A 24792-nucleotide genomic window follows, 5' to 3' on the forward strand; every position below is an offset into this window, starting at 1 on the left:
GTATGTCCAGGGAGACCATGAAATCTCCAGGCTCCATTGCCAGCATAACTGACCGTAGGGTTTCCATATGGAATTTGGGCACATGGATGAATTGGTTAAGAGACTTCAGATTCAGAATAGGGCGATGTGACCCATTTGGTTTCTGAACCAAAAACAAATCTGAATAATGACCCCTTCCCTGTTGCATAACAGGAATGGGAATTATAACTCCCAACCTCAGGAGGGCCCCAATAGACTCCCGGAAAGCCAAAGATGTGACCGGGTCTAAAGGTAGGGTTGTACCAACAATCCTTTGAGGGAGATGCCTCAGGAACGTGATGGCATAACCCAGAGAGACCACCTCTCGAACCCAGGCATCTGTCGTGGTCTGATGGAAGTCTGAGAAAACTATAGGAGTCGGCCTCCAACCCTGAGACCCCCCCTGAGGCTTGGAATCGGGACGCTTGGCTGACCAGGACTTCTTGGTCTGCTGTCGCATGTGAGAATTATCCTGTCTAGAGGAAGACTGTCCCTTTGCCCTAACCTGTGGGCGAAAGGACCGAGCCGACGACTGCCTATACTTAGGTAGTCTTAGATGGCGACCCCGCAGATTTAGACATCGCCAGAGAAGACACTGTCATCCAGCTGTGGTCCGAACAGTACTTTCCCCACAAAAGGCAAGGATTCCAGGGCTTTCTTGGAACCTGTACCCGCCTTCCAGGTTTTTAGCCAAAGGGTTCTTCGAGCTGCAACTGAAGCTGCTGATACCCTAGAAGCTAAGATACCTGCGTCAATGACCGCTTCCTCAATATACATAGCTGCTTCTCGCATCTGACAGAGGAAAGACAGCTGTTCTCTGGTAGCTTTAGGCATGCTATCCTCCAGACACTTCGTCCATTCTTCTATAGCCTTGGCTACCCAGGCTACAGCCATAGCTGGCCTGGTAATAGCTCCAAATAATGAAAACATTGATTTTAAATAGTTATCAAGTTCTTCTGTAGCCTCCTTCAACGAGGATGCCGCAGGAATGGGTAATGTAGAGCTCTTGATCAATCTAGTCACATGATCATCTACTGATGGGCGAACTTTTCATTTGCTACATTCACCCTGAGCAAATGGAAATCAAGATGTTAAATTCCTTGTAGTATGGAAATGTTTATTTGGAATGGACCATGCTTCAGACATGAGATTCATCAGTTGCTCAGACTGAGGGAAATAATCTCTAGCCACCTTCTACCGTCTAAAGACTGGAGTCTTAGCTTTAGGCGGCACCTCATCCTCCTAAATACTGAGGACAGATCTAACCGCTCGCGCCAGAGAAGGGACATCCTGGCGCGGATTGATGGACATCCACAGAGGATTGATGGTCTTCTTTCACTGAGTAAGACCCAGAATTCTTAGTATCAGAGTGTGGTGAGGGTGGGTCAGAATCCTGATGTAATGTCTGAAGAGAACCTCTCTTATGCCCCTGCTTTTTTACTGCCGCTGACCTGCTGAGGGGCTATAGACGGCAGCATACTCAGACTAGAGTAAGCCGAAGAATCAAATCAACAGGGATTCACAGGGGACATGTACATAGTAGGATGCAACTGCTGTGGGTATCCCACAGTAGGAGGCAATATCGACCATACAAAACCTGCGACCAAGGTGGCTCTTGTGTAGGTGCAGGTGTACCAGATAGGAAAGGTGGCTACACAATCCATATTGCACAAAATCCTGTTTAGACAGGCCTGCCAGACAGGATTTACAAGACTTGACCGGAGACTACACCTTCCCACCTTTACCCTAAGACATGACCAATGTATGATTGGTATAAGGTGTACAGTATAAATGCAATGCGACTCACTACACAAATGAAAAACACCACACCACTTTTCAGAGGGATGAGGAGAAACACAGTGATGGGTATAACGGACAGTTAGAAAAACAAAAGACAGTGGCCCTCATTCAGAGCCGCTCGCAAAAAGCGAGCGCTCGCTCTGAATGAGGGCGGACGCTTTTGTTTAGAAAGGCGGCCTCTTGGCCGGTCGCTAAGCTGTGGGTTACCACCCACAGCTTTAGCGAGTGACCAGGTGATGGTCGCGATGGTTGCGATGGTCTCGACCATCGGGGCTTGCTACGAGACCCTTGTGGTAGGGTCTCGTCTACCGCAAGCCCCAGTTAGCTTCCTGCTCTGACAGAGCAGGAAGCTCCCTACTGACATCACTGGTGATGTCAGTAGGACCACCTACAAACTGCAGGCGTTCCTTCAGGAACGCCTCTGTTTGTCCGGCCACCCCACCTACAAAACGGGGCGAGCTGTCGATCAACATCGACAGCTGCCCCTTTTGTGGCAAGCCCCAGAGCGAGAGAATTTCTCTCTCGCTCCGGGGCTTGCACATACGGCTCGTGCGCAGTGCCCCACCATCGACCCGCTTGCGAGCGGTTCTGAATGAGGGCCAGTATACATACAGCAGCTAGATGCATAGATGCATACAATGCATAAATACAAACATTTGCTAGTGCAAACTGACTCTGAATCAACTGACTAGCCCCGCCGGAGGATTGGCAGGATATAGAATACTATATACCAGACGCAGAGGAGAGGTATAGATGGAGACAGACCAGACCTCTGAGACAACGAGCCTGCAGCAGTACGCACAACTGTGAACTGCGAGCATCTCACACACAAGGTGGTCAGAAGTAGCAACCCAGAGTCGGGAATCCGTAACCGGAAGTTGCGTCAGGGTCGGAGCTGCCGGGGGAGCACCAATTTCCCATAAGCTGCAAATTTGACGGTATGGGTAGGCTGGCCTCACAGTAGTAGGCACTAACTAGTGCGTCTACTACCCATCCCGGCGACAGACGATATGGCTCCAGCCGCCTTAGTGAGTACACGTTACATGAGGCCTTCACCCGCAGCCGCCTCTGGTGCGTCTCCTACACCGAAGGCCTGGACTGCGTTGCGCACGATTCCCCTAACGAGGAATCGCTTACCTGCCATCTCCGTGAATCTGATCGCGGTCCGGACCCCCAGCAATGCCTCTAGCTAAGCCTCGCTGAGGCCCACTGAAATCCCCAGGGCATATAGTGGTATGGCGTTTCGGCAACGGCGGAGGTAGATGGAGTCGCAGTAACTGCGTCCTATTCGACACCTAGTACTACTCGACTCAGAAGTTCAAAAAACTAAGGTAAATCATAAAAGAAAAAGCCTTGAACTGCCTAAGCAGTCCCGCTGTTGAACAGGTGCGTCTGGATACTTGCCACGCACCAAACAAAAAAACTGGATGCCTGTGGCTGGAGGTGGGGTATATAGGGAGGAGGACCAGTGCATGCTGTGAGCTTCAAAGCTGTAGCTGTTTGGTGCAATGGATCTCTCCAACTACATACCCAAAGGTAGATTCTGTGGACCCTGAAGAAGAAAAGCTAAAGAGAAAGCACTGAATATTTCAAGATCTGAAGCTTTAGCGTCGAAAGCAAAGATAACAATTCCAATACAATTGTCTGGACACACCAGTCAGTAAACCAATTATACAATCTGCTAAAAATATTTGGCCAATAGTAACATCAAATCATCAACTTCCCGGGTTCAGTGAGTGTACCATCCTACCCTTGCTTAAAAGGGGTAATATATATATATATATATATATATATATATAATATGAGATATGGTAAGAACTTACCCTTGTTATCTCTATTTCTACGAAGTCCATAGGGTTCCGCAGGATACCTTGGGGTATAGGCGTTGGCGGCAGACATCCAGGCACCACAGAGTTAAATTTTCAGCCTCCCAGGATGCACTGGGGTTCCTCTCCTATACCCCGCCCCCGAGCCTCAGGCCACTCAGTTTCGTAACAAGCCATAGGCCGGAGCAGGAGCAAAAAAGAGAGAGAAGACAGTCTGGAACACACAAGAATCACATTCTCACCAGAAGGAGATGGAGAAACCGGTGACCAGATCAAAGCCCATCTGCAGTACAGGTGCGACAGGGCGGGAGTCCTGTGGAACCCTATGGACTTCGTAGAAATAGAGATAACAAGGGTAAGTTCTTACCATATCTCATATTTTCTACTGCAGGGTCCATAGGGTATCCACAGGATACCTTGGGGATGTCCCAAAGCAGTATCCTTTAAGGGTGGGGACGCTCCTGTGCTGTAAGGAGAATCCGCCGCCCGAAGGAAGCATCCTGAGAGGCGAAGGAATCAAAAACATAATACCTTACAAAAATATGGACAGATAATCACCGCTGAAGTGCCACGTCGAGCTGCCCACGAAGGACCCACAGAGCTAGTGGAAGAGCTTTAATAGAGGATGGAACAGGAAGACCTGGGAATCCATCCTGCCAAAGTTAGCGCAGTGGCAGGCCAACCCTTTTTATGGAAACCAGAAAGGACAAAACTGAGAGTCTGATTTCCTAAACGGACTGGTACGGTCAACTTAAATTCTTAGAGCCCGTACCACATCCAAAGAGGCCTCACCAGCAGAAAGGACTGGGGAAGTAAAGGCAGGTACTATAATTTCCTCATTGATGTGGAAACTAGACACCACCGTAGGTAAAAAACCATGGCAAGTGCGAAGCACTGCCCAGTTCCTAGGAAAGATGAGAAAAAGGGAGGTCTACATGACACAGCCCCCCATTCTGAGATCCTACCGGCCAAATCAATGGCCAGAAGGAATACATTCCTAGCCGTAAGCCATTTGAAATCCACTGAGCCCAGTGGATCAAATGGCGGTCCTCAGAGAGCCCTAAAGACCACAGCCAAATCCCAAGGAGCCACAGGTGGAACAAAGGGATGCTGAATATAATGTACACCCTGCACAAAGGTGCGGACATCAGGAAGAGTAGCAATCCTACGATGAAACCAACAGGGCAGAAACCTGCACCTTCAGGTAAGCAAGGCGAAGACCGGTATCTAAGCCCACCTGTAGGAAAGCCAACAGTCTGGATATCCGGAATACCCGAGGAGCATAGCCTGTAGGGCGACACAACTGGAAGAAAGTATGCCATACCTGATGGTAAATTCTTGCAGAGAAAATCTTCCGAGCTCTTAGCGTGGACATAGGCCCTGTTAACTATAGAGCTGGAAAAACTCCTAGACTTTAAGAGGGCAGTCTCCACCGCCACACTGTCAAGGACAGACAATCCAGGTCTGGGTATCAGCCAGGATCCTGAGACAATAGGTCCGGTCGTAGAGGTAACAGCTTCGGAGTGTTAATTGAAACACTCCAAAGATCTGAGTAATAGTGCCGTGTGGTCCATGCACAAGCTATCAGCAGGAGCGCGCCTCCTTCTTGCTATTATTGGAGTAAGAAGGGTTAACGGAGGGACGAGGTACACAACTTGGAAGGTCCACTGGACCAACATACGTCTACTATAAGAGTCTCATCTCTGAAAGGCTCCACTTGTTCACCAGAAGATTGAACACCTCCTGATGAAGAGGACATTTCCCTGAATGCACGTCCTGATGGCTGGGAAAGCCTGCTTTCCATCTGAGGATTCCTGAATGAACACTGCCGATGACGGCAGGGATATAGCCTTCCACCCAAGCCAGAATTCGGGACACCACTGTTAGTGTCGCCCGACGTCGGGAACCTCCTAGGTGGTGTACATAAGCCATCATGATGGCGTTGTCAGACTGTACTTACACGGTATGTCCGTGGAGGACCCTGTATGCTGGAGAACCTTGAATACTGCTCTGAATTTTCAGATGTTTATGGGAAGCGCAAAAACTACTGGAGTCCACCTGCCCTGGAACAAGTGTGGACCCGTCACTGCTTCCCAGCCACGGATACTGGCGTCCGTCGTCAGAAGGACCCTGTCCGCAATCCCAAAGGAGGTGCCCCTTGTTTAGGTAAGCTTTCCGCAGCCACCAGGCCAGAGAGAGACAAACCTCCGGGGAAAGCACTGTTGACTTTATCCTATGGGGCAACCCATCCCATCCGGAGAGGATCAATTTTTCTAGGGGTTCAGAGTGACACTGGGTACTCTCCACCATGTCGAACAGCGACATCCTGGAACCACATTGCCGAGTGAATAGACACTCGGCGACACTGCAGGCAACTGCGTACCTTTGCCTGTAATGCAGAGATCTTTTCCTCAATCACAAAGATCCTCAGATGTTGGGATATGGAGCATCCTCTGTGAAGAATCAGAGAGGACCCTTTCCAGTGCATCAGTCAGCCCTAACGTAGCAACACAGATATTGTCCGTTGCAGATGGCACTGAAGTATCTCTGGAGACTCTGGTAACACCAGGAGGTCGCCTGGATTGGGTAACAAGCGGACCCCCTGCATCCGCAGGTGGGCTGCCATAACCCTGGTAAAACTGGAAATGCTTATCGACCACTGCAAACCTGAGGAAAAACACTGGTGGTCTAAGAAAATAGGGACATTCAGGTAGTCACCCTGAATATATCCAACGACACCACAAAATTCCCCGGCTCCATTGAATGATGGAATGCAGGGTTCCCCTCCTGAACCGAGGAACCCTTAAGAATTTGTTGAAGGATTCGAGATTAAGGATGTCCAGGTAAGACCCATTGGGTTTCTGTACCAGAAAGAGGATGGAGTAATACCTCGTTCCCCTTTGGGGCAACGGAATAGGTACTATAACTCCAGCCTGGAGCATAGAGTGTAACACCTTGCAATGTGTAACCTCCTTCAAGGAGGACCTGGAGGGCATGGGCAACGTAGCACTCCTCACTAGGCGTGTAACATGAGAATCTACCCGTAAAGGTAACTCCCATTCGGAAAAATAACACCCTTATCCTTAAAGAAGGCATAATTGGATTTAGCTACGGGGGATATGTAATAACCAAAGCCGCACGGACTGCCCGTATAAGGCCAGGTATATAGACTTAAGACCCAGACTACGCCTCCTTTGCACTAAGGGGCTCGTGTCTGAAAAAGTCAACAATATCACCGTCATTAGACGTCATGTCCTTACCCGTCTGAGACCCAAAAGGCCGTTTAGAAGGCCGAAATGGTGACTCCCCCTGTAAAACGTCCATCAGGTGCTATACCATTTGGACAATAAATTCACCCACACAGGCTCCTGCGAGACCTGGAGGGGCGAAAAACAGGATACACTGGGGTACCATCAACTGTCCAGGGACCCCTGCATGTGATGAGACCACCACTCGCTGCGATAACCCCTATGGGGAAACGCAGGGGGCGTTGCCCACAAGGGCTGTAAGCATCTTAGCCAGCCGAGGGCGGTCCCCTTTTTGTGCAGGCACAGAGACAGAAGTGGGGCGTCTACATATCCCTCCGCTAACGGCACATGATATCAGTACATTATAGCTGGAAGAGGATATATCCTCGTTCACTTTCAGACATGAGGAGTGTGAACGGAGCGTATGAGGAGTGTGAACGGACCTCCCACACAGAAAAACCACGTTTTCTGTGATGTAATAAACACCCTGCAACACCGCACCGCAAGGGCTGTAGCAGAAGAACAGGGATAGGAAAAAGGCTGACAGTCAGAAATGAAAGTACAGGCAAACAGCGCTAGCATTTAAGTCACATACAATGCACAGATAACATCCTGCATTACAAGCACTGCAATCAACTACACAGACCAGAGCCTGGTAGGAAACAGTGCTGCATACACTGACCTTAATTGAAGGAGTGGTATGCGGGGGACCCGGACCGCAATGGCACCTGTAACAGCTTCCAGCAGCGTTTGTCATTCCCAGCACATGTAGTGAGAAAATGGCCACCGAGGAGCAGAGAGGAGGCGGGCCCGGGGGAGGAGCGCTGACACAGCCCGCTCAGACCGCTGTGGAATGGCACTGTGCAGCAGGGGAGACGCCGGCTGTGAGACAGGGAAGGCGTTCTCCCCTGGCCGGCTATTAACCCCTGGGACGCCGCGCTGTACCGCACATGCTGCGGCCCTCTGTCCCTGGTGGTCTAGTGGAAGGCGCAGGATCAGTACCTGGCCCCACGCGCAGCCGGTCCCCAGGGAGCCCCCTGCCTGGGGACCAAAAAGGACTGTTACCGGCGGGTGCCCACCACGGGACCCCGCCGCTTACCTTGTCCCCCGTGCATCCAGCCACAGTCCCGGTAGCAAGGGTCACCGCTAGCTGTGACCCCAGCTACCAACCAGCATCCCCGGATCGGTACCGGCGGGGTGTAGGAGTGACAGCATGGACGTCAATACTTACTGTCCTATGCTGGAGCACTCTAGTTGTGCAACCACAGCTGCGAAGAAATCTTCAGGGGCCTTGAAAAGACCCCCCTCTGTACGGTGCGACTGGTCCGGCCAGGCACCAACGACAACTGAGTGGCCTGAGGCTCGGGGGCGGGGTATAGGAGAGGGACCCCAGTGCATCCTGGGAGGCTGAAAATTTAACTCTGTGGTGCCTGGATGTCTGCCGCCATCGCCTATACCCCAAGGTATCCTGTGGATACCCTATGGACCCTGCAGTAGAAAAAATATATATATATATATATATATATATATATATATATATATATATATATATATATAAAGACAGTGGTACATAATGATGTATCAGGAAGGAAGGAACAGCAATATTACAGAAGTACTGATACAAGCAGTGGCACTCACAGAACTTGCAAAATAAGACTCACGACTCCAATAGGTCTACGTTCGACATTTCAGTCAGGACAACTTTATCAAGAACAAAAATAAAGTGAACAGGTACATACCTAAATAGCATAATACATCCCATAGTCCGAGTGTGCAGGATGCCCCCTCGTCATCCGCCGGGTGAGTTCCGTCACAAGGGCGGGACCAGGGGCGTCGGCGCCATGGCAACCATCCATGGGGCACTGACGCTGTGACCCAACAGTGTCAGACAAGGCTAGAGATCCGCAGCACACTCCGTAACAGGCACTGCCAGAGTGGTAGTGTGTACGCTGAGGAAATAACCCTTGATGCACAACCAGCACCAGGCTCTGATCCGGTCCTGGAATTACAGGGGAAAAAATGTGTAGGGTTCCCCTGTAATTCCCACAACCAGCACCAAGCACTTTCTAGCAGGGGGTAATGTCACAGCCAGGGAAACCCTATCACCGGGTTCCCCAGCTGAAACATTACTCCTGACCGCTAGTCAGCCCAGGCCAGGGATCCCTGGGGAGTTGGAGACTCCCGTAATAAAGGGGTCCCCTGCTCCAGGGCACCCCAGGCCTAGGCTGATAGCCTGGGGCTATCCCCGCCACCCGTGAGCGGTGGGTTGATATTGTGTCATGTAAAACAAGGAGTAGAAACATTGTCTTTACAGTAGAACTGCAGGTCCCAGCAAGCCTCCCGCACATGCTGGTACTTGGGAGGACCACAAGTACCAGCACGCGGGGCATTAAGGGCCCGCTGGTACCTGTAGTTCACCTGTAAAGAAATGTTAAACACAATACATACACACAATGTAGCTTTAATACATACATACACACACTCTCACACATACTCCTCTACATTACCTGGACTGGTCCCCTTCTCCCTGTAGGCATCCATGGTCTTCATAAAATAAAAAAACGAATAAACATGAAGTACGTAACAACCACGATGCTTGTTAACTCCCGAATGAAGAGCTCAGACGCGGCTTCTACCTTTGTAGAGCCGTATCTCCGCGTGTTTCTTTGGCCTGAGAGAGATCAGCCCCCACCTATCTCCATTGAAGACAATGGAGAGCCGCAGGATGAGAGGTGGGGGCTGACCTCTCTCAGCCAATGAACGCTCAGATACGGCTCTACAAAGGCAGAAGCCACGTCTGAGCTCTTCATTCGGGAGGTAACCATCGTGGTTGTTGCGTGGATTGCGTATCTCGTTTTTTATAAATAAAAGTACCAATGTTTTTCCAATGTTCGATTTTGAGTGGGATTTGAGTGAAATTCGGTTTTATATGTTTGATTTTGCCTTCGTAAATCTCCAAATGCAGAATCTAATGAAAATCGAATGTGAAATCACACTAAAATCGAACTTTAGTTAATTTACCCTTTGGTGTCATAGCCACCATCATCATCAGCTCTATCCAAGAGTCACTTTTTTTTTTTTTATAAAGAGCACAAAGCAGGGCTACATTTTGTTCTTTATACTTGTTTTCATCGAATAAACCTTTCTATATGGGTAATTATAATTGTATTTGACATTGGTTTACCTGGGCTGTTTTATTTCCAGCATACCACATTTTGTCCTATGGTGTTCAGCGCTGCATTGTGCTCTCGATTTTCGTTACCTTCTTCGGTAATTGCAGCCACCTATTAGCAGCTGCCTCATACCATATTTCCCTTTCACCCCCCCTCCCTACTCAGCACCGAGTCCATTGATATATTGTCTTACTATAACAAGCCTATTTCGCTTCTGCGCAATTCTGCATAGCTTGTAATTCTTTCATCACGCCCTTGCTAAGTTTAACCTACTGTATGCACAAATGCCCCATTACCACCCATGTGAGAGAGTTACATACAACTTTGAATCACCCTTAGATTTGTGTGCTCCGCCACGGAGCATGCACAGTGCAAAATACGCATGATCCGTAAGAAATACTGCAACAGTTATTTCTGCATCAGCCCATCATGCTCTATTTACATATTTGGCACACTAGACTGTTGGGGAAGAAATGCCTATTTACACAGCAATCTTGTCTGGCTGGACAAACCACAGTCACCGGTTGTCCAATGTAATGTGCCCTGGAAACTAGAGAAAGCCACCCCACTCTTTGTTCTTCCTCATCTTATGTGGAGTTGGATGTAAATGAAAATACGCCTGCTTCCTATGTATCATTTGCACAAAAGGGGCATTCATGAAATAAGATGTCTGTAGCCACTAGGCCAGAGACAGATGAACCTCCGGAGAAAGTAATAGCAACTGTAACTTTATCCGATGTGTTAACCCAATCCACCTGGAGAGGATCAACCCCTGCAAAGGCCTGGAGTGAAACTGGGCATACTCCACCATGTCGAACATTGACACCATAGCTCCCAGTAACCTCATTGCTGAGTGTTATGAACACACTGTGATCGTGCAGGCAATAGTGTATCCTTGCCTGCAACACAGAGATCTGTTCCTCTGTTAAAAGGATACTCTGCTGTTGAGAGTCCAACAGGCCACCGAGATGGAGCATCTTCTGAGAGGGAAACAGGGAGGACTTCTTACAGTTTATCAGCCATCCATGACTCTGCAACACAGATTTCGTCAATTGCAGATAGCAGTGAAGGACCTCCGGAGACCCGGCTAATAGTAACAGGTTGTCCAGATAGGGTAACAGGCGAACCCCTTGCATCCGCAAATGGGCTGCCATCACTGCCATGACCTTGGTAAACATAGAAGCAATGACAGTCGCACAAGAATAATAACTCAAAATGTAGAAATAAGCAGGGACCCTCCTAATATACTATCAAAAGGTAATGTTGAGGGGTGCTACCACTGACAGCTATAGTATGTATAAGCACAAAAAGAGAAGAAAAATGAACTGTCATGAGTGGTGCACTGTTGATTAAAACATAACTTTTAATAAATAATATTTAAAACCCATTATATAGAAAAGACAACAGCGAAATTTGGTAAAATAAAAAGTAGTGTAATAAAGACAGAAAAAGTGATTAAAAATAAGTGGCAGCGCATGTACCTGCCTCCATTATGTCATAATATAATTTGGCTGGTAATACGTAAGATATCTATATTTACTCTCTAATATATTTGGGATACACCTTTCCCTATGTTATCGTGATAGCATATAGATATAGATGAAATATAGGATACTACATAAATATGTAGTTTATATCACTGATATTTGAGCTACACCCAACAAAAAGTGTGTTTGACGTTTCTGAATGACAAAATTTATTATATACTTGCATCCTCATAGAAAATTAATTGATCAAGAGGATTAAGGATCACGTTGGAGTAGTGATCACTAGAAAAAATCCTTCTCTGATGTATCGGAATTAAATCTGTTTTTACAACAGCATATCATGGTACAATCTCAGGGAGTAACTCTCATAATGTGCTCAGATAATTATAGCAAATATAATTGTACCTATAGATTAACAGTCCCAGCAGCCCCTATTGTTCTTTAGGACATCAAAAATGTGTCTTATATACAAGTTTCCCAGTAATAGAATCATATATTAAGTTTTAAGCGTTTATAGCAATTTGCGTTTATTATAGCAAGTATATCTGGGAAATATGCAGATGTAATGCTTTCACCATGTGACCAGGTGTTCTATGCTAATCGTTGCATAACAGACATGAGTTTGCACTGGCAATATCAGATATTACTCCAAGTTTGGACAAACACAAACACAACAGTACTACATATAATGAGACATGAGGTCAGGTCACACGCGCCGCTAACCTTGGTTAGCGGCGCGTGTGACCTGACCTCATGTCTCATTATATGTAGTACTGTTGTCTCATTATATGTAGTACTGTTGTGTTGTTTGTGTTTGTCCAAACTCGGAGTAATATCTGATATTGCCAGTGCAAACTCATGTCTGTTATGCAACGATTAGCATAGAACACCTGGTCACATGGTGAAAGCATTACATCTGCATATTTCCCAGATATACTTGCTATAATAAACGCAAATTGCTATAAACGCTTAAAACTTAATATATGATTCTATTACTGGGAAACTTGTATATAAGACACATTTTTGATGTCCTAAAGAACAATAGGGGCTGCTGGGACTGTTAATCTATAGGTACAATTATATTTGCCATAATTATCTGAGCACATTATGAGAGTTACTCCCTGAGATTGTACCATGATATGCTGTTGTAAAAACAGATTTAATTCCGATACATCAGAGAAGGATTTTTTCTAGTGATCACTACTCCAACGTGATCCTTAATCCTCTTGATCAATTAATTTTCTATGAGGATGCAAGTATATAATAAATTTTGTCATTCAGAAACGTCAAACACACTTTTTGTTGGGTGTAGCTCAAATATCAGTGATATAAACTACATATTTATGTAGTATCCTATATTTCATCTATATCTATATGCTATCACGATAACATAGGGAAAGGTGTATCCCAAATATATTAGAGTAAATATAGATATCTTACGTATTACCAGCCAAATTATATTATGACATAATGGAGGCAGGTACATGCGCTGCCACTTATTTTTAATCACTTTTTCTGTCTTTATTACACTACTTTATATTTTACCAAATTTCGCTGTTGTCTTTTCCATATAATGGGTATTAATTATTATTTATTAAAAGTTATGTTTTAATCAACAGTGCACCACTCATGACAGTTCATTTTTCTTCTCTTTTTGTGCTTATGACTTTGGTAAACACTTGCGGCGCTGTGGGAAACACCGAAGCAATAGGAATATCCCCAGGTTCCACAGCCAGTATAACGGTGTTAAGGGACTTGAGGTTGAGGATAGGACAGTACGATCCGTTTGATTTTTGTACCAGAAGAGGTAGGAATAGTACCCCATCCTCCATTGGGTTACCGGTACTGGCACTATGACCCCTGCTAGGAGCATAGAGTGTACTACGTACTGGATATCCAGGGCCTTTACTTGGTGAATGAAGGCCTGTGGTGAAGAACTGATGGGAAGGACTTCTGCAAAAGGCGAGACAACTTCCCCTACCCATGTGTCTGTGGTAGCCTTACACTAGCACTGGGCGAACTGTAGAAGTCGGCCTCCCACCCCGGGATCCTCTAAGTGGAGGCCCGCCCCGTTAGGCTGAGGGCTTAGCGTCAGGCTTGGCAGATGGACCTCCAGCGCTCCAAGCCTGCTTCTTAGGCCTGACAACCTATCTAGGGAAGAACTATACCTCGAGCTTGCCATGGGGCCGATAGGGCCAAAAGGCCAAAGTCCCGGAACCTGAAGGAACTGAGGCAGAGGGCAAACACGCAGATTTTGCTGTTGCCAATGTATCCACAATTTTGACCAAATCAGGGCTTAAAAGGACCTGACCCCTATAGGGCAAGCAGTCCAATCTTTTCTTGGATTCTGCATCCACTCTCCAAGAGCACAACCACAGGGAGTGGCGAGCCGCAACTACCGCAGTGGAAATTCTAGAAGTGAGAAGACTGATATCCAAAGCCACCTCATTAATGTACGTGGCTGAATCCTTAAGATCGCCCACTAGCTCCATCTGCTCAATTGCAGTATCCGGAGTGAAAGGTGCCTCCAAGGCATCAGCCCAGTGTTCCATGGCTCTAGCTACACAGCATATAGCCATAGCTGGTCCGGAAGCCCCTCCAGCAAGAGGAGTATATAGACTTCAAACAAAGTTCGACCTTGCAATCCGTAACATCCTCAGGGGGGACATTGACGGCATAGGCAAGGTCGCACTCTGCACCAGACATGTCACATGAGAATTCACCTGAGGGGGAGTCTCCCACTTGGCGAAGTAATCCTCCGCAAAAAAGGTTATGCATAAGCCAAGCGCCTTTGAGGTTGGAAGCGCCTACCAGGAGATTTCCACGCCTACTTGAAATGACCCACTAATTGGCCATAAAGGAAATACAGTGGCGTCAAGGCATATTTGGACTTAGCGGCAGGGGGATCCTCAATTACTATGGCCACATGGACTGCCCATATCAGGCCAGGGAGAGAGAGAGATAGATCGATCTATCTCCTTGACTTAGGGCCCGCCTCCCTGAGAGGGGTCTCAGAGTCAGAGAAGTCATGGAGCTCACCATCATCAGACGTCAGGTCATAGTCATAACGAGCAGCCTGAGACGACAATAATGGCCTTTTAGAAGGCCGCAGCGGTGATTCCACCTGTAACATGTTCGTCAGGTTTTGTACCGTGGTGGACAAGGAATTTACCCAAACAGGCTCCTGAGAGACCTGGGTGACATCATTATGTGCAGAATCCTCACTCCCAGACATAATGAGAGCATAGAGGATGTGACTCCCCACACAGAAAAACAACTTTTACTGTGAAGCCAATAACACCCTCACAGTACTGCACCACAAGGGCTTGTAAACAGAAAATGTACAGGGATAGGAAAATGGCTAACATTTAGAAGATATAGAGACAGTCAGACAGCGCTAGCATATAGTCGCATACAATGCAGAAAGATCCACTTGCACTAATGGCACTAAGATCAACTACACAGACCTGAGTCTCGTAGGAAATAGTGCTGCATACACTGACCTTAATCGGAGGAGAGGTATGCAGGGGGGACCCGGACCACGATGCCACCAGATTCATGAGCGTTCAGCGTCTGTGCACATTAGAAAAATGGCCGCCGAGGAGGCGGGTCCAGGGGAGAAGCGCCAAAGTGCTGTGGAAAGGCGCTGTGTGCAGCAGGGGAGGAGTCAGCTGCGAGGCAGGGAAGGCGCACTCCCCTGGCCTGCATTTAACCCCCCCAGGACGCTGGGGCGCTGCAACTGCTCAAGCCCTGTGTCCCTGGTGGTCCAGTGGGCGTGCGGGACTCAGTGCCTGGCCCCACTGTAGGCCATCCCCAGGGAGCCCAATACCCTGGGGACAAAATTACTGAATTGGCGGGTCCCCATCGCGGGAACCCGCCGCTTACCTGAGACCCCCGTACATCCGGTCACAGTCCGGGGATCCTGGGCCGGCAGGGTGAAGGAGCGGTAGCATGGATGTCCTATAGGACTGTTCACGCTATCCGCTCTGCAGTCAGCTGCCTTCAAAATCTTCAGGGGCTGTGTACAACAGCCCCCTTTGATAATGACCCCACTCAGAGCCGGGCACCTACAAAAACTGAAGGTGCCTTGGCTCGGGGGCGGGGTATAGGTGGGGGACCCCAGTGCACCCTGGGAGCTACAAGTTTTAACTCTGAGGTGCCCAGATGACTGCCGCCATCCACCTATACCCCAAGGTATCCTGTGGATACCCTATGGACCCTGAAATAGAAAATAAAACTAAAAAATAGGCTAATTGGTAATGTTATTTGCATTAGACACTTAACATACAATACATAGGGTCTTTCCATGTCATCACATACTATGCGGAAATAAAGAATACAATTAAAAAGATATGAACATATACATCAAACATCAGTGTTTAAACTGTATAACTATTTCCATCAAGTTAACAGGGTACCTTTATGAATATGAACACAGTTATTTGTATTACACATCCCCATGTGTCTAATTGCTGATCCTATGTCCAGTCTGAAACTGTATTGCCATTTGCACATTTGACTGCATACCAAGCCACAAAGAATGTATGTCATTGGCCACCTAAGCGTGGGATAGAAGATGAAGAAGAACCAACTGGTCCATCTGGCCTGCCACTATTGCCCAGGTGGGGGGGGGGGAAGCAATAACTCATTGCCCAGCCATATAGACAGACATGCAAAAAATGTCTCACTTTATTTTGTCTGAATTTATTGGGTGTTTATTTACTTTGAGACATGTTGTTATACTAGACCAACAATTGATCACAACGGTCAGAGGTTCACATACTCTGCCATTACAGGCCAGGTTTTAAGGATAATTAGCACCTCAGTCAATTTGATTAAACCAACTGGACTCATGCATGGATATTCTTAAAATCTGGACTGTAATAGCGAAGTTTGGGAACCTCTGCTATACAGTCAGGTGCATAAATATTGGGACATTGACAGAATTTCATATTTTGGCCTCTATTCACCACCACAATGGTTTTGAAATGAAACAAACAAGATGTGCTTTAACTGCAGACTTTCAGATTTAAGTTGAGGGTAATTACAGCCAAATCAGGTGAACGGTGTAGGAATTACAACGTTTTCTATATGTGCCTCCCACTTTTTAAGGGGCCAAAAGTAATGGGACTATCAACTCAAAAGCTATTTCATGGACAGGTGTGGGCTATTCCCTCGTTATTTCATTATCAATTAAGCAGGTAAAAGGTCTAGAGTTGATTCTAGGTGTGACATTGCATTTGGAATCAGTTGCTGTCGACTGTCAATATGAGATCCAAAGAGCAGTCACTATCAGTGAAGCAAGCCATCATTAGGCTGAAAAATCAAAACAAACCCATCAGAGAGATAGCAAAAACATTAGGTGTGGCCAAATCAACTGTTTGGAACATTCTTAAAAAGAAAGAATGCACCGGAGAGCTCAGCAACACCAAAACACCCGGAAGACCACGGAACACAACTGTGGTGGATGACAGAAGAATTATTTCTCTGGTGAAGAAAAACCCATTCGCAACAGTTGGCCAAATCAAGAACACTCTCCAGGAGGTAGATGTATATGTATCAAAGTCAACAATCAAGAGAAGACTTCACAAGAGTGAATATAGAGGGTTCACCACAAGATGTAAACCATTGGTGAGCCACAAAAACAGGAAGACCAGATTAGAGTTTGCCAAACATCTAAAAAAGCCATTACAATTCTGGAACAACATCCTATGGACAGATGAGACAAAGATCAACTTGTACCAGAGTGATGGGAAGAGAAGAGTATGGAGAAGGAAAGGAACTGCTCATGATCCAAACCATACCACCTCATCAGTGAAGCATGGTGGTGGTAGTGTCAAGGCGTGGGCATGTATGGCTACCAATGGAACTGGTTCCCTTGTATTTATTGATGATGTGACTGCTGACAAAAGCAGCAGAATGAATTCTGAAGTGTTTCGGGCAATATTATATGCTCCTATTCAGTCAAATGCTTCAGAACTCATTGGACGGCGCTTCACAGTGCAGATGGACAATGACCCGAAGCATACTGCAAAAGAAACCAAAGAGTTTTTTAAGGCTAAAAAGTGGAATGTTATGCAATGGCCAAGTCAATGCCCTGAGCTGAATCAGATTGAGCATGCATTTCACTTGATGAAGACAAAACTGAAGGGAATATGCCCCAAGAACAAGCAGAAACTGAAGACATTTGCAGTAGAGGCCTGGCAGAGCATCACCAGGGATGAAACCCAGCGTCTGGTGATGTCTATGCGTTCCAGACTTCAGGCTGTAATTGCCTGCAAAGGATTTTCAACAAAGTATTAAAAAGTGAAAGTTAGATTTAGGATTGTTTAGTTTGTCCCATTACTTTTGGCCCCTTAAAAAGTGGGAGGCACATATAGAAACCGTTGTAATTCCTACACCGTTCACCTGATTTGGATGTAATTACCCTCAAATTAAATCTGAAAGTCTGCAGTTAAAGCACATCTTGTTTGTTTCATTTTAAAGCCATTGTGGTGGTGAATAGAGGCCAAAATATGAAAATTCTGTCAATGTCCCAATATTTATGCACCTGACTGTAGGCGATGTCACACAAACTTTACTCACATAAATTTCAGAGATCCTATCCCATGTAGGCATACAGGTTTTCAGCAAGTTAAATAACTAGGCATACTGTGGGTAAACTGAGGGTTTTGGGTCACTGCCCCAACAGTCTACTATAAACCCTCACTGACTGTCCGTATTCTTTCTACTGCTGCAGAGGTTCCAAAACTCTGCCATTACAGTCTAGGTTTCAAGGATATCCATCCAAGTGCAGATGGTTAAATCAAATTGACTGAGGTTCTAATTAAGTCACCTGTGCTCAAGCATGGATATCCTTAAAACCTGGACTGTAATGGCAGACAATGAAATACATTGAGTATAGGTGGAGCTGGAGGAGTCTGGGCACCAAAAGGTTAAGCTCTGAATAGCACAAGCTCCTCCTACCCTCTACCCCACCCCTTGCCTGCAGCCTTCAGTTTTATTATGGCGCCCACTGGAGCTGGGCACGTTTTTTTTATATGTTGGTTAAGTTTTTCTTTTTACATTAATTTTTATTTGTGCAGCCAGTGGCACCGCTGCAGGCGCAGTACTCATGCCAACCGTTCCATCGGGATCCTACTCTGGTGGCTGGAGAACTGTCAACTGGATCAGACACCCCTGCCTATCCCTGGAGTGAAGGGGCAGCAGGTAAGCGGCTCCCATCAGGTCTGCATTAGTGCGTAGCTCCATCTCATACAGAAAACACTGATCTCGGTGATCCATACTCAGCCACGTTGTAGTAGTCTAGTTTTTCAGTGGCTCAACCCCTGACAGAACAGTATGCTAGACCGTGCTCAAGCTTGTATAAAAAGGTCTTTGTCTAGACAGTCTCCCTCCGCTATTGGCTCTGCGGGTACCTCAAATGACTGTTTGCTAACCCCGCGGGCTGCAGGGCCTTTCACTGTTCGGTACTAGGTCTAGATCAGGTGTCCATCTCGCTACAGCAGTTGCTGGACCCTGCAGTTCATCAGTATATATAGAAAAGCACTCTGCCTACTCTTCTTCTGTCAGGCTGCTGGTCAGAGTCCAAAATCTCCCCCATGGCGGGGAATGATTAGCATGTCTCTAAATGAAATTCTGAGGAGGGAATCAAACTAGTACAGTTACCATTGAGACCTTAGTAACAGTGGTTGAATCCGCTCTATTGCTATTGGCAGTGCAGACGTCCTTCTTAAACACTAACAGAAGGAGACATTTACATTTCTTTCTTTAGCGCAGATGGAAGATTAGTAAACTAGCAGAACCCTAGACCCAACCTATTGATTGGTTGGTTCATACGTCCCTGGTAACCTTAATGGATTTTTAAATTGTCCACTCCCTTTAGCTAATGTAGCCAGATGGGACACCCCATCAGGAGCACAAATGTTTTGTATTTGATTAACACACAGATTGGCAGTCTCAGACCCAACTGAGTATTAGAACTAATACATACAGCGGGTAAAATAAGTATTGAACACAACATTTTTCTCAGTAAATATATTTGTAATGGGGCTATTGTAATTACATTTTCACCAAATGTCAGCAACAACCCATGCAATCCACACATGCAAAGAAATCAAACCATAGATGTCCATAAATGTGTAATAATATGAAATGACACATTGAACATGAACACATGAAAAAAAAAAAAAGGCATGGAAAGCCAAGACACCGGCTGAAATTTATCAGTAATTAGAAAGCAATCCTGCCCCTTGTCAGTGCAAAATAATATAAGCTGGTTCAGTCCCAACTGATGGCCTATAAAAGGATGTCTCATTACCAAGGTGTCACACAAGAAACATCTCATAATGGGAAAAAGCAAAGGGCTCTCTCAAGACCTTCGCAACCTTATTGATGCAATGATGGCATTGGTTACAGAAGGATTTCTAAACTTCTTAATGTTCCAGTGAGCACTGTTGGGGCCATAATCCGGAAGTGGAAAGATGATTTCACCATAAACCATCCACACCCAGGTGCTCCTCGCAAGATTTCTGACAGAGGAGTGAAAAGAATTATCAGAAGAGTTGTCCAAGAGCCAAGGACCACTTGTGGAGAGCTTCAGAAAGACCTGTAATTAGCAGGTACAATTGTTTCAAAGAAAACAATAAGTAATGCACTCAACCGCCATGGCCTGTATGCACGCTCACCACGCAAGACTCCATTGCTGAAGAAAAAGCATGTTGAAGCTCGTTTGCTGCACAATATTTGGACAAGCCTGTGAAATACTGGGAGAATATAGTCTGCTTAGATGAGACCAAAATTGAACTCTTTGGATGCCATAATACACACAATATTTGGAGGAGAAATGGCCCTGCACATCACCCCAAAAACAACATACCAACAGTGATGTTTGGAGGTGGGAACATCATGGTGTGGGGCTGTTTTTCAGTATAAGTATACGGTACTGGCATACTTAATATACTTGAAGGATGGATGTATGGAAAAATGTACAGAGACATTCTTGATAAAAATCTGCTGCCATCTACCAGGATGCAGAAGATGAAACGAGGGTGGGCATTTCAGCAAAACAATGATCCCAAACACACAGCCAAAGACACTCTCAATTGGTTTCAGAGAAAGAAAATAAAGCTGCTAGAATGGCCCAGCCAATCACCTGACTTGAATCCAATTGAAAATCTATGGAAAGAACTAAAGATCAGAGTTCATAGAAGAGGCCCACGGAACCTTCAAGATTTGAATACTGTTTGTGTGGAAGAATGGGCCAAAATCACACCCGAGCAATACATGCAACTAGTTACTCCATTACCAACAAAGGCTTTTGTACAAAAGTATCAAATAAATTTCAGTAAGCGTGTTCAATACATTCTCCGTGTCATTTCACATTATTACACATAAATTAAGTTATGAACATCTATGGTTTGATTTCTTTGCATGTGTGGGGATTGCATTGGTTGTTACTGACATTTGGGGAAAATGTCATTACAAAAGCCCATTACAAATTGATTTACTGAGAAAAATGTTGGTGTGTTCAATACTTATTTTACCCTCTGTACATTGCTCACTTAGCTAAACCTCCTTCCTAACGTGGCATTTCTGATGGAGGAGACTGACAAAAAGCCAGACGTTCAGTACCCTTGGATCGCACTGTCCTGTGAACAGCCCACTAGGGGATTTCAGGTGACCTTTGGGAGGCCATTTTCTCCTGCAGCCTGTGCTCATGCAGAGAAGCATGTTTTTTTTCTAATTTCCTTCTCAATGCTTAACTTACATCAAGTATATGTATAGCTAGGTCAATTCTAATATATTTATGTTAGTCAGACTACAGATATGTATTTAGACATATTCTGAATTATCTGCCTTAACACAGCAGTTCTCAGCTGACTCTGTGCAAGGTATATCTTGCTAAGTTAATACCAAAACCCTATGGTTAGAGTGCCTTATATCACCACTTAAGCGTTATAAGAGGGATAACAATAGTTATCCGTGGTATGTTTCACGGACTCCACTTTCATGCGTGTCCTTTGCTTATTCGTTATTCTGTCCATTTGCAATGTGTGGGTTCCCACTCTTTGGTCTCCTGACTGCAATTTACAAACCAGGGTAAATCCGAATGTTCCATTTTTCAGTGTACTTCCTGTTTCATACTCATACTATAAGGCACATCCAAGTGTATATGGGTGGGCATTCAATGTCTTAGGTGCCATGCTCACAATGGCGTAAGAACACTTTTTGCACTGCCCAAAATTACATTTTCTTACTTTGTGCCTTTTGCTTATACCTTTGCAGACTAAATAAATAACATAACACTAATCCGTCGTTTGTATTCATTGTGTTAGGGACCATGTCTTCACATGACAAGAGTGCAGTTCGCACTGCCATATCATGTGTTAGTTTGCGCCTCACGGAGTATACAACTATTCAGGCCTCACAACATTTTCTAGGTTGTGTGTGCAATCGCTGTTTTTTGTCCTTCTCAAAAATTGCAACAGAGGTTAGGTACTCTGCACCAACTAATACTATATTTACCTTATAGCCGTGTTCTGAACTACTAATCCTATAGCTTCAAGAACTGTCCATTTGCTAAATATCCATATTTACTGGCTTTTTTGGTTATTACATAAAGCAAATTCATACATTGCAAAACCACATTTATCCAATAAAGCAACCTTTACGGACAGATATGTTGAATTACATTAGGGTTATTTACCTACAGGGTATATATCAGCACTAACCACATAGGTTGGTGTACCCTGGGCTGACATGTGGTTTTAATTACTCAGGTGCATATTTACACAATTACGGGAGCTCTGATTTTGCGGTGTCCTTTGCCGACTTCTATATCTATTTCCATTACTAATTTATTTATTTATTTATTTTATCTATGTTACAGGGTAGCGATTTTGTGTGATCTGGGACGCTTCTTTCTACAGTGTACAGTGGTTGAATAGCTTGCTGTTGTACCGGACTATCTTCTCCAAGATCGTTCCTTTTTGTACTGTATACATGTGCTATGTATGGAATTGGGACTTCTCCATCTAGTGTCTCTATCTGGTTAACTCGGCAACCTGATATTTACAGTATTCCTGTAGACAGTCCGGTCTGATATTACGGCGTCAGTCCGAACCCGTGGGTTCTTGGGGTGGTGGTCTATGTCCTGCTGACAGATTTAACCATGTACATAGCCTCAGAATCTTAAACCAGGCTATGGTCCGAACAGGCCTAAGTTAGCACCTTACACCCCAGGTCAGTGAGGCTTATGCCGTCCTTTAGGGATGTAACCAATGCTAATATATCTACGTCCACGCAGGTCCTGATACGGGGCGAGACCTCTGGGGTTTCTTCTGGTAGAAGCATTTTTCATTTCATGAACATCTTTCCCTGGTCCATCTTTCCACCACCGCCCTGGCTTCCGACAGTTCTCCTCAAACTAAGGTTGCTATACAGATTGACCATTCTGGTAACCCCAGTTTAGACTCAAATGGCTTAGTACGCGGACCTGCCTAGGCTATCATTGGCTCTTCCCTGGAGTCTTCTTGTTCAGGCAGGACCTTCTTGGTCCGGATCCGTTCCGGTTTCATGATCTTCCTCATCTGAATGAACATAGTGGCTGGCGGGACAGCCCTCCTGAAGGCCAGGGTGTTTCTCGGACTCCGCAGTGTTCTGTGTGCAAGTTGCTCGTTTTTGGGCAGATGGGACAGGTCTACTTTTACAGCTGTTCCACCTGGCAGTTGAATCCTGCAGTTTAGGATTTTTGTCCTTCCTACATAAGGGGAAAAAAAGGGGATCCCTACCTTTCTGGTTCAGCAGCGGATCTATGCTTTAAGAAATATGGTGAATATAGCCTTTGTCCTTTAAATAAGGGTTGATTAGTAGGCTGTGCAGTAAACTCAGTGGTACTTGTTTCTAAAAGCGTATAATCCTGAATGTATATTTGATAATTATAGCCTGTTGGTGCTTTTACACAACTGTTTTGCTTCAAGCCAGCAATGTAAGAGAGCCAACATTAATCTGGTAACTTCACAACCCAAGTTTGAATTTTAGTGTCAGCTACATGTGAAAACAATTGAAAATATTAGGGACACTATGCCTAAAAAATTCTGTATACACCACCATGGGCGTTGGAATTGGGGAGAAGGGAAGGTGGCAGCCCCCCCCCAAAAAAAAACATTTGAAAGGTGCAGTGGGGGCAGACGGTCAGGGGCAGTGCTTTATAGCAACAGGCTGCATGGCCCCTGCACCCCATGGAGGATGAGGTGTAATGTACGGTCTTTTAAGTTAAAAGACTGCACATAAAACCTCCTCCTCAGCGCAGGAGTAGGGCAGTCTATTGCTATAAAAGCACTGCCTTGACAGTCGGCGCCCGATGCTCCAGTCCCTCCGGGCCCAGAAGCAACAGGTAAGGGGGGGGGGGGGGGGGGCTAGGGGCATCGGGAACGATTTTATGTTACCCCCTTATGGAGTATATTATTATATTGTTTGCTCTATGGAGTATATTACCTCCCTTTAAAACAATACTCTGTCTACATATCATCAGATATGGTGCCCTTGGTTTACTTTCCATATATCAACTATGCCGGGAGTCCATCCTTCTTCTGTCTTACTATTGTTCTTTCCTGATTTGAATACCCTTACTCTGTAGTATATTTATGGATGCATTACTTTTACTTTTGTTAGAGATTTTTGCTGTTTGTAGTATTGTAGGATACTGTTAAAATCACTGTACTGTGTTACTAAGGGCCTGAATCTGCAAGGATCGTAATTGCAAAGCTGCACGCAGGCAGCTTTGCAACTGCGATCCTTGCAGATATGGTAATGTAGCAAGAGACATTACGCCTTCTGTGCATTACTTATCCGAGCTGCGTTGTCCAAAGCAGCATCGGATAATCTGTGCAACATCGGCCCGCAACAGTTTAGAAGAAGAGAACAGGAATCTCCGTCAGACAACGTAGATCCTGGCTTCTTCCCTTCACCAGTTTGGGAAACGGAGGGCATCGCCGCCCCCTTCCCGCCTACAAACTACAGCAGTCTGTCAACCTGCGCGGACTCCCAAACATTGGGAATCTGCGTTCAGCAGTGCACTGCTGAATCAGGCCTTAAGTCCACATCGTGGATTTGATCGATTCTTAGGAATCGTCCTTCTTTGTGACTTATCCATTTGTTATTCTCTTTGAGTGTCCTTAAAATAAAGTTTACAAAACTGAAAATGAGTGAGAGGGAGAGGTTATTCTCTCTCTCTAAT

General features: G+C 45.8%; 1 protein-coding gene across 1 annotated transcript in view; it reads right to left on the bottom strand.

Annotated features, from left to right (window-relative positions):
• The window catches only part of TBC1D22B (TBC1 domain family member 22B), a 133202-nt gene that overhangs the window by 44248 nt on the left and 64162 nt on the right, over positions 1-24792 (bottom strand). The gene's annotated exons all lie outside the window — the stretch shown is intronic.

The sequence above is a fragment of the Taudactylus pleione genome, unplaced genomic scaffold (assembly GCF_031769625.1).
Source record: "Taudactylus pleione unplaced genomic scaffold, aTauple2 ptg000288l, whole genome shotgun sequence".
Lineage (NCBI taxonomy): Eukaryota > Metazoa > Chordata > Amphibia > Anura > Myobatrachidae > Taudactylus > Taudactylus pleione.